Source organism: Callithrix jacchus, chromosome 10 (genome assembly GCF_049354715.1).
Source record: "Callithrix jacchus isolate 240 chromosome 10, calJac240_pri, whole genome shotgun sequence".
NCBI classification, from domain to species: domain Eukaryota; kingdom Metazoa; phylum Chordata; class Mammalia; order Primates; family Cebidae; genus Callithrix; species Callithrix jacchus.
Window position 1 is genome coordinate 34,567,261 of NC_133511.1, and position 10,381 is coordinate 34,577,641.

General features: G+C 46.1%; 1 long non-coding RNA gene across 2 annotated transcripts in view; it reads left to right on the plus strand.

Annotated features, from left to right (window-relative positions):
• LOC118145744 (uncharacterized) overlaps window positions 1–8,751 on the plus strand; it is a 52,616-nt gene extending 43,865 nt beyond the window's left edge. For both annotated transcript variants that reach the window (XR_004731121.3, XR_008475056.2), the window contains one exon: window positions 6,539–8,751. This is a non-coding gene — a long non-coding RNA (uncharacterized LOC118145744). The remainder of the gene's footprint in view (window positions 1–6,538) is intronic.
• The last annotated feature ends 1,630 nt before the right edge of the window (window positions 8,752–10,381 follow it).

The window sequence follows — 10,381 nt, forward strand, 5'->3', positions numbered from 1 at the left end:
TTTCGGCCAATGCATGTCTTTTTTCAGGAAGGGTTGGGATTAGTGATTGGATCTGCCTTCTCTGCATTTGGGGTGGGTGATTCTCCCCCAGGGGCTACAGCAGCAGTTCTGCAGAGCCTCAGATGGCCACTGCATTCCTCTGGGCAGGCTTTACAAGGACCCCTAGAGCACTTGAGGATTGCCAAAGTAATTTCATGCATGCTGGAAAATGCTATAATTTCTTCTGCTTTTGCTACTTGATTAAAATTAGTTTTTCATTTTTTACCTATATTGACTTATATACTGCTGGAAGTAAAACAGAATCTCAAGAATCAAAATGATGCGTGTGACAGATGCTGTTACTCCTGAGTGATAGTCCCAAGAGACCTGTGTAGTTTCTCCCTTCCAAGCCCCCTCTCCCACCCTCATGCTGTCTCCAGGCTCAGGAAGGGGTTCTGTGGTCTTTCTCAGGAAGGGAGGTACTGCAAGGTCTAGATTTCTAGCCTGATGCTCCATCAGCTTCCAAGGGTGAAGAAACAGCCTCATCCTGCGGCTTAATTCCATCTTGTCCCATGGGATTTCTTCCACCTTTGAGGAGCTCAAGCTCTGTGGGCCCTGCAAACTCCCCTCCTACGTGAGCGTACATGATTCCTCATTGTCAATATCCACTTGGAGAGGCGAGAGGGGGCTTTGTCTTCCGAAGACAATGCTGGCAGGTGGGAGGAGTGGGGGTTCAGAGGCCCTTCTGTTCGTGCATGTGGGAAGGGGCAGCCTTCCTTGCAGTGTGAGAGGTTTGTATTCTTGTCTGTTACGCATCCCATCTCTCTCCCACCATGATCATGAATGTAGCCTGTGCATAGCTTTCCCTCCTGTTCCTCTTCTACTCATCTCCAGCTGGTTGATTTTCAAGGTATTCTAGGACATGAAAAGGCCAAGTGAGTAGTAATGTCCAGGCATGCCATGTGACCTAAGGGACAGAAGAATCACTCGAGGGAGAACCTGCTTGAGAAACAAACTAAAATTAAACAACAACAACAACAACAGCAAAAACAAAGCCACTGCTTCACTGTGACCTAAAACTTGGCTTTAAATGGCTACCTTCCTCCTAAGACCTTTCATAGGTATGCTGTCACACCATCCTTGCCTAAGGCTTCTGTCACTGTGGTATCACCATCCTTACCTAAGGCCTCTGTCACTGTGGTATCACCATCCTTGCCTAAGGCCTCTGTCACTGTGGTATCACCATCCTTGCCTAAGGCCTCTGTCTCTCTGCTGTCAAACCATCCTTGTCTAAGGCCTCTGTCACTGGTATCACCATCCTTGCCTAAGGCCTCTGTGACTGTGGTATCACCATCCTTGCCTAAGGCCTCTGTGACTGTGCTGTCACAGTATTTTTGCTGCCAGAAAACAAATAGGGAGATAACTTGTAAAGAAACTTCAATAATAGTGTACACTTAAATAATTATTTACAGGTTGCAAAACACTTTTATTCATTATATCGTAACTGTTCCTCACATCAACCCATTCATTTTGATTCTCTTTTGACAGACATGGATTAGGTAAGTTATATTTATTTATTTGTTTAGCTATGTATTCATTCATCTATCCAAGAAACATCCCCTAATATGTCCATATTATTGAGCTGAATTGTATGAAGGATATCTTCTAAGAGCATGTAATCTTGTAGTATTAGTATCAATAATATAATGGCTATTGATAAGATTATATTATATAATATAATCAATGTTAAGAATATTACATTTTCATATTAACATAATAATATGGAAATGTAAAACATAAAATTGTAATACTAAAAATAGTATAGCATAAGAAGTGTTGAGGTGGAATTTGCTGTGGGATCACACAAAAGGGAATGAAATCGGTTAGGAACTGTGAGAACTGCTTATGGGGGTAGGACTGTAGCACTGGGTTTGGGACCCAGGGTTGCTCAGGGGTGAGCTGATGAGGCTAAAATGTTCTGCAGGAACTGCAAGGGCGCAGGTTTTGAAGTGCCAGGCTCGGCATGCGTCATACTGGCTTGGAGGATGCTTGAAGGGAAGCCAGGGCATGACCCCCTAGGGCAGCATGGGAGAAGCAGGAAGCGAGGACGGTCTGGTAAGCTGGTAGCCCCTGGTCAGCTGGTGCTGGGCGAGCATGGAGCACAGAGTGTGTGCTTCTTTCCTCTGACCACAGCTGCTTTGTTCTCGGAAAGCATCCTGTTTTATAAGCAGGGTCATGGAGGCATGGGGAAGCCAAGCAGCTGCCACTGTTGCCCTGGGGTTGGCAGCAGTGAGACGTGGCCTGCAGCTGCCCTGCTCTCCAGCCTGAGTGCCCAGCCTGTGCGGACGTGCAGTGGTGGTGCAGGGTCAGTGCCCTCTCATGGCCCCTCGCAGGAGGCTGCTTGCTGGATGGTGCCAGCTCGGCCAGGCGTTCTCTGGGTCTCTGCTCAGGCTCCGCTTTCTCAGAGGGCTGGAGGAGGCGGATGACACAGAGAGCTTCCCTCCCACTCCAGGCCCTCCTCAGGGCCTGCCTGGGCAGGGAGGTGACAGCAGTCCCTGACAAATCCCACCCTTCTTTCACACACAGCGGGTGGATGTGAGGGAAGGGGTCCCTCCAGCCCTTACCTCTGAGCACTTGCCCTGCAGAGCTGCTGCTATTATCTGTCAAGGCTGATTTCTCTGGGGTGACAGCTTTGACTGCACGTCTCCTTCTTTAATTGAGTCTTTGTCACTCCATTGATGGTAATTTACACATCCAATAACTATTGTTAAAGTGGGATGGAGGTGTAGTGATGTTGGCTGGGGCGAGGGAGCTGCTGAGGCTGAGACCTGGTGGGAGGAGCCGTCTCTGACGCGGGGAGCCTTGGGAGCTGGGCTGCTGCAGGCTCAGGCTGGGGTGCTGCACAGTTTGGTCCCTTGTTTGCCAAACATTTTCTGAGATCAACCTCAGTGTAAGGAGGGCGAGGATATAAGGATGAATAATAGATGGTCCTTGTTTTCGAGGACTTTCCAGTCTCATGAGAGAAAGAGACATACACAAATAACTAGACTGGAGACTGCATAGGTGGTCAGTCACAGGCACATCTGCACTCTGGGGTCTGGGAGCTGAACAGCCACCCGCAATTCAACTACATTCAATTTAATTGAACCATCTGTTCTGGGCACCTATTTCTGGGCGAGCCCAGTGTAGTGATGGGCTGGGGGTGGGGAGGAACAAAGGCACAAAGACTGATGCTGCTTTCCTCCCTCCTCTTTCTCTCTGTCTACCCTCCACCCTCTGCCCATTCTCACTCTCTCTCCCTGTCTTCCCTCCTGCCGTCTGTCTGTGGTGGGCCCTGTACTCCTGGTTCTGTGCTTGTCTCTGGGGCTGGAATGGTGAGCTAACACATTCTCTGTCTTTGTCCTTGTGGAATTTACTGAAGTGTGTGGGAGACACAACCATTCATCAAATAAGCACTCACGTATGTAATGGGGAGCTGTACTCAGGAGGAACTCAGGGAGCTTTGAGCATGACCCATGGGACCAAGGCTCATTTGTGGGCCATGGGGGTCTGGGCATATGCCACAGAACCATGGAGCAACTGAAGACCTCTTTTTCCTTATCGTGGATATGTATGCTATATTTATACATTGGTGTATATATATATATATATATATACATATATATATATACTTTAGATATATTTATATAAATTAAATTGTAACCTACAGAATAAGACTTCTGGCAATGAGAATGTATCTGTTCAAAAAGCTGAACAGCCATAGAAAATGGAAATTCACTCTCAAAGGTTTTACATATTCAAAGGAGTCCAGGAAAATATAGAATAAAAACATGGATGAATATTTGCATAATCTTTGGGTGGCTAAGGCCTTCCAAAAGCATGAAGGAAAAGATAGATCGTTCTGATCATATAGAATTGTAAAGCTTTAGAAAACCACAAGCAAAGGTCTTTCACCTTCTGCTTCACATGTGACATGCTGGTGGTGACGCTAGGCTGGTGAGGGCCGTTCAACTGGCCTGCAAGTTAGAACATGACAGCCTACCACATCAGAAGGCAGACAGCTGCCTGCCTGAGTCTCCCAAGGCTGTGGACCTTGCCACTGACTTCCCTGGGACCAGCTCACCCCTTCCCCACATCCAGGAATTTATAGATTAATGTCTGCTGTGGTTTGAATGCATCCCCCAAGGTTCATGTTACCAAAACTTAATTCCCAATGCACACTTTTGAAGGGTGGGATCTTTAAGAGGTGATTAGGTCATGAGGACTCAGCCCTCATGATGGATTAGTGCCCTCATCTCAGGGTGGGTTAGTTATCCTGGGAGTGAGTTACTATCTCAGGAGTGGGGTACTTATCTTGGGAGTGAGTTACTTATCTTAGGAGTGGGTTACTTATCCCAGGAGTGAGTTACTCATCTCAGGAGTGGGTTAGTTATCTTGGGAGCAAGTTACTATCTCAGGAATGGGTTAGTTATCTTGGTATTGAGTTACTTTTCTTAGGAGTGGGTTAGCTAACCCAAAAGTGAGTTACTCATCTCAGGAGAGAGTTAATTATCCTGGGAGTGAGTTTACTCATCTCAAGATAGCATTAGTTATCATGGGAGTGAGTTACTCATGTTGGGAATGGGTTAGTTATCTTGGGAGTTAGTTACTCATCTTGGCAGTGGGTTAGTTATCTTGGGAGTCAGTTATTCATGTTGGGAGTGGGGTTATTTATCATGGGAATGAGTTACTCATGTTGGGAGTGGGTTAGTTATTGTGGGAGTCAGTTACTCATGTTGGGGGTTATTTATCATGGGAATGAGTTACTCATCTTGGGAGTGGGTTAGTTATCATGGGAGTCACTCATCTTGGGAGTGGGTTAGTTATCATGGGAGTCACTTACTCATCTTGAGAGTGGGTTAGTTATCACGGCAGTGGGCTCCTGATGAAAGGATGAATTAAATCCATGTTCCCTCTCTTTTGCTATCTTGCACTCTCTTGTCCTTCCACCCTCTACCATGAGATGATGCAGCAAGAGGGTGCCTGCAAGATGAGGTCCTCTTGACCTTGGACTTCCCATCCCCCAGAACTGTAAGAAATAAGTCTCTGTTCTTTATCAGTGCCCCAGCTTGTGGTATTCCATTGCAGCAGCACAAAACAGACTTGGATAGTGACTTCAGGATGCTGTTCAGGTGCTGCAGCTGACTTCCATCCTAATTGGTTGATGCCCATGCCACACAATTGTTAAAATATCTTGAATTTCACCCTATCCTTAACATAGTATTATTGAATATTTACTATGTGCCAGGCACTAGCTTGTGAATGTTGGACTCACTAACATATTATGCTCATAGCTCTGGCAAGGAGATATCAGTACTATCATTACTATCCAAGGTTACAAATGAACAAACAGAGACATGGAAAGCTCAACTCTTTCCTGGGCTTATGTAGATTTAGAAAGGTGGTGAGAGGTTGAGTCTGGACAGTCCGACTTTGAGCTGATGCTCTACCACTGAACATCATTGCTTCTTTCAAATCAATAAGAAGAACGACCCAAAAGAAAAATGGGTGAAGGGCTTGAACAGGTAATTTGCACATACAAACATACAAAAGAGATACAAATGCACAATTAACCTATACAATATGATATTTGAGTGAGGATGCTCATCCTCACTAAAAATTAAAGACATGCAAACACCAACAATAATAAGATATTTCATATTATTATATTGAAAAGAATTTTAAATAGACAAAGCCTCATGTTAGAGATGCTATGAAGATTTGGATAATCTTAAGTGCTCTGAGGGAGTGTTGTCATAACAATTGGGGGCAGTTTGGTACTGTGTATTAAATGTAAATATGTTTACTCTCTGAATCAATGAGTTTGCTTCCAGGTTTACCATAAGTAGAAAATTACAATGGTATAAAGAGATACATATTTAAGGATGTTCATGAAAGTATCATTTATAATTGTAAAACAATGGGAACATCCAAAATGCCTATCAATAGTGAATTGGTAGAGCAAATTATTGGAGATCCTTACAATAAAACACTAACCCTTAAAGTTAGTGACGAAAATGAAGACTTGAGTGCTATGTTTCATGAAACGAGATCACAGAACAGCTGGTATAGTATCCTATAGTAGGATATATCCATGTCTACATGTAAAAGGGACTATTCTGAAAGGAAGGTCACTAAAAAGTCAGTGGTAAGTATCTTCAGGTCTGAGAGAGTTTTTTCTCTTTTTTTTGGGGGGGGATTTCACATTGTTTGAATTTTTATATGGAAAATATGTCACTTTTACAAAATAGCAAATATATTTAGTTAAAAATAAACTACCTGTAAGATATTGGTCATGGCATCTCCCTGAGTCTCTGGGAAGGTTTTGTGTTCCTTGAGAGCCACCTTTTCACCTGCAAGTTAAATCCCCTAACTGCTTGTGGAATCAGTTTGGTAGGTTATAGACAGCATTAAGAAACAAATCAAATACATAAAATTGAGGGTTATTTTGTGAAATAACAATAATTTGATAAATACGTCTGGGAGTCCCACTGTGAGGTAAAATGTTATCCTTTTCTAGGTCCAGAAGCCCTGCGTTGGAGTTTGCTAAAGAGGTCCTCCTGAGCAGCCTGCTTCCCAGGGTCCCCTAAGGAGCCCCTCCACAACCTCGAAGTAAAGGACATGGTGGGCTGCAGAGACTCTGGCTGTCTCCTCATGGCTTGCAGCATCCATACTGGCACTCACAGCTCGCTCTTTCTCCTTTCTTTTATCCAGGGCTCTGGATGAGCTGTGTGTGTTGAAACTGTTTCTCCCTTCAGCATCAGGTAGGATAGAAACACAGCTTTTCCTCACAGCAGCTTGCAGACGGCTACGCAGCTGGTGCCACAGAGTCGCACCCTGGTGCACGTTTGAGGAGAAGATGCAGGGCCGACTCATGAGGTTCTGTGGAGGATTTTTTAGTGCTTTCTCTGGACTAAATTTTACATTATGTTGATAATGACCCAAAAGAAAGCTATAGATAGGAAGACCTTGTATAGCAATAGGACTAATGATACTACTCATAAAATATTTTATAATTCAAATGCAATATGACCATTGGAAAAAACTTTATTAATTATGTTTTTATTTTCTGTATTTTATGATGCCCTGAGGACCCAGAGAGACTGCATCTCCCAGGGCTTGCTAAGTCCTGGCAATCACAAACCATTTGCCTGCCAGCAGGTCTTTCATATGCAAACCCACCAGGCTGGAGCTCCTTTGATCAGCATCCTGCAGCCTGGGACGCTGTCTCCCTGCCCTAATCACCCCAGGGCCGGGTGCGGGCAGCTAGAGACTGCCTGTGTAGCCAGAGCCCGCTGGAATCCTAAACTACCCAGGCCTAAGCCAGCCCAGCCGCTCACCTGCCTCCCCATTCCTTTTTGCCACTCCCAAGGATTTTGCCCAAGTCCTCCTGTCATCCCTGCCTCTGATTGAGCCTGGTGCTTCTCCACGTGGCCCTGAGTGGGGTTCCCTCTTGGGAACCCTAACAAACTATCTTTTCAAAGATAATCGTCTCCTGATCTGTTGGTCTTGTCATGTCCAATTAAAACAAATCTTGGGTACATTTTAAAATAAGGGTCAGTCACCGCCAAGCTTTCAAAATTCCCAGATTATTCAGAAATATGAACAGCAGGCTCAAGCCACTGAGGATTTACATCCTCATTTTGCTAATACTTTTAAGACCACAGAGAACTTATTCTGTGAGCAGAGGAGCCACCTGGAGGGTGGATGGCATTTAAAACACACTAGAATAAAGTCCTGGGATGGGATAGTCATGGTCTTGATGTTTCCTATGGGAGTTAACTCAAAGGTCTGGATTAAGATGCTTTTCTGGGCTGCATATTTGTGAGAGCAGTCATCTGTGGCCCTGAATGCAAGTGGGGATCACCTCTGCCTGTGATGAGCTGGCAATGGAAGTGATACCCTCTAGATAATCTTTTCTCACAGGCCTCTTGCTGCAGGTGCTCAGCCTCCTGACATCCTTTCTTATTACAATGAGCACATACCTGGAGCTGTGTTGTGCATGGGCTGTGCTCACTCTTTCATGGAAAAGCTTCTCATCTTCCTTGCAAAAGGATGGTGTAAAAGCTTTCGGGCCAGTTCACACCAGGGAGAGTCTATGCTGGAAGCATTCATGCTGCTAGAACAATTTGACAACAGGAATTTGTCAGCTGATTTCCTAAGCTCCTGGGAGCTTACAAGGGGAGTCCAGGATCACTCCTTCTGGATTCAAGCACTACACCAATTCGCTTACAAAAGAGAAAGGTTCCAGGAGAACACGACTGATGCATAGAAACATCACAGCAAACAAGGTCATCAACACTTTCCCACATCTGTGGGCTGATCCTAGTGGCCCTTAGTGGAATACTATGCAGCCATAAACAATAATGAGTTCGTGTCCTTTGTAGGGACATGGATGAACCTGGAAACCATCATTCTCAGCAAACTGACACAAGAACAGAAAATCAAACACTGCATGTTCTCATTCACAGGCGGGTGTTGAACAATGAGAATATATGGACACAAGGAGGGAAGCATCACACACTGGGGTCTGTGGGGGGGAAATGGGGAGAAACAGTGGGGGGTGGGGAGTTGTGGAGAGATAGCATGGGGAGAAATGTCAGATATAGGTGAAGGGGAGGAAGGCAGCAAATCACGCTGCCATGTGTGTACCTATGCAACAATCTTGCATGTTCTTCACATGTACCCCAAAACCTAAAATGCAATTAAAAAAAAAAAAGAAGGAGATGCCTGGTGGATTTCATAAGTACCCTGTGAAGCTCCTCTGTTTCCAGGCTCGACTTGCTGGATCTGCTGGGGCAGGAGGGGCGGGTGGAGTTGCGGGGACGGAACTTGCCACAAGACACTGTACACACACCTGTGCCTAACAATAGAACTTCCCTAGACCCCGATTTCCTGAATGTTGGGAGAAGCCATATTTCAACGATGTCTTGATGATAGGTGAAGTAGAGAGGTTGTAGGGGAAAACACATGTTGAGGATTGTCCCAGCAAAAAACAACTCCTGACCTGCCCTCCCAATATCAGGCCTGCATTCTCTCTGCACCATAACTGCCCACAGTACTGGGGGGCTTACCAAGTGCTTAGTTCCACACATGTGCACCTCTTCAGCCCTTATGGTGACTGCCAGTGTTCTTATCACAGCCTGTGGGCGTGTAGCCTCACCCAGAGGGTGACGAACTCGCCTGAAGTAAGTGCGTTGAGGGCCAGGGGATGGATTTGAGCTGCTCTGTCCCTCTCTGAAGTTCACACTCTTCACCCAACCCACGTTGCCCCAGTGGCCCCACATCTAGCCAAAATTCACCGCGTGCTCATTCCACACAGAGAGCAGGAGGGTCGAACTACAAGATTTGTTACAGTTTGCTACAGTTCCCTTCTGGAAGTAATTTAGTTCCGAGCGTATTTTCTGCTCTGCAGAGGCAGCCGTGACTGGCCACTTCATGTGCTCCTGGAGAACGCTCGCACCAGCCGTTTTCAGGAAAGTCAAGCAGCTGTTGACTTCTGAGCCTGGGCGAATTTGTGTGAAGAGCATAAGGCACTGTTTCTTAACCAAAATGCTTCCTCTTACAGTGCAGATGGGGTGTGCTTCTCTGCAGGAGGCCCCACGGCGTCCCCACCCCTCTGTGCATCTGTGCAGAGGATTCTCAGCTCCTGCCCTTGGTCCTATTTGGCGATGCTTGCCTTCCCCTTAATTATACAGTCATGAGCCGCCCTGGAATCACTGCTGCTCTAGATGGAGCCTGGATGCCAGAATGCAGCCTTAGCACGGGGCTGCGGGGCAGGAGTGTGCTAGGGGCTGCAGAGCCGGGGGCGTGGAGGGGGCTGCCCCGGGGCAGCGTGGGCTTGGGTCTCAAGGCCTCCGTTTGAGTAACAGGCTTTGAGACCTTACTTACTTTCCCTGAGACGCAGATTCCTCATCTCAAGTGCAGGGAAAATCATTCCAATTTCAGAGGATTTCTGTGAAAGTTAAATGAGATTAAAGAGGTAAAGTCCATAATGTGCTTAGCTCATGCTTGGCTCTCTGTCAATGCCAGTTGGCGTTACATTTTCTCCCCTCTCCCTCCCTCCTTCCCTCCTTCTTTTCTTCTGTTCTCCGTTTCTGTTTTCTCCCTGACCCCACTCCTCAAAGCTCTGGTGGGTTAGGACCAGAGGGGGAAAAGCTGCCCACCTTGGGCTGCACCTACACCCTCTTCATGCCAATGACATGTGGGGAAGGGAAAGGACAGAGGCAGACTCTCGCTCCCACCTCCCCCTAATACAAAGGGAATTCCTGGAGCTGGAAAACAAAGACTACCCCCATGAAAAGAAGACAGTACTCCTGCTGCAGTGTAATAAAGGGGAAAATAACCCTCAATGTCAGGAAAC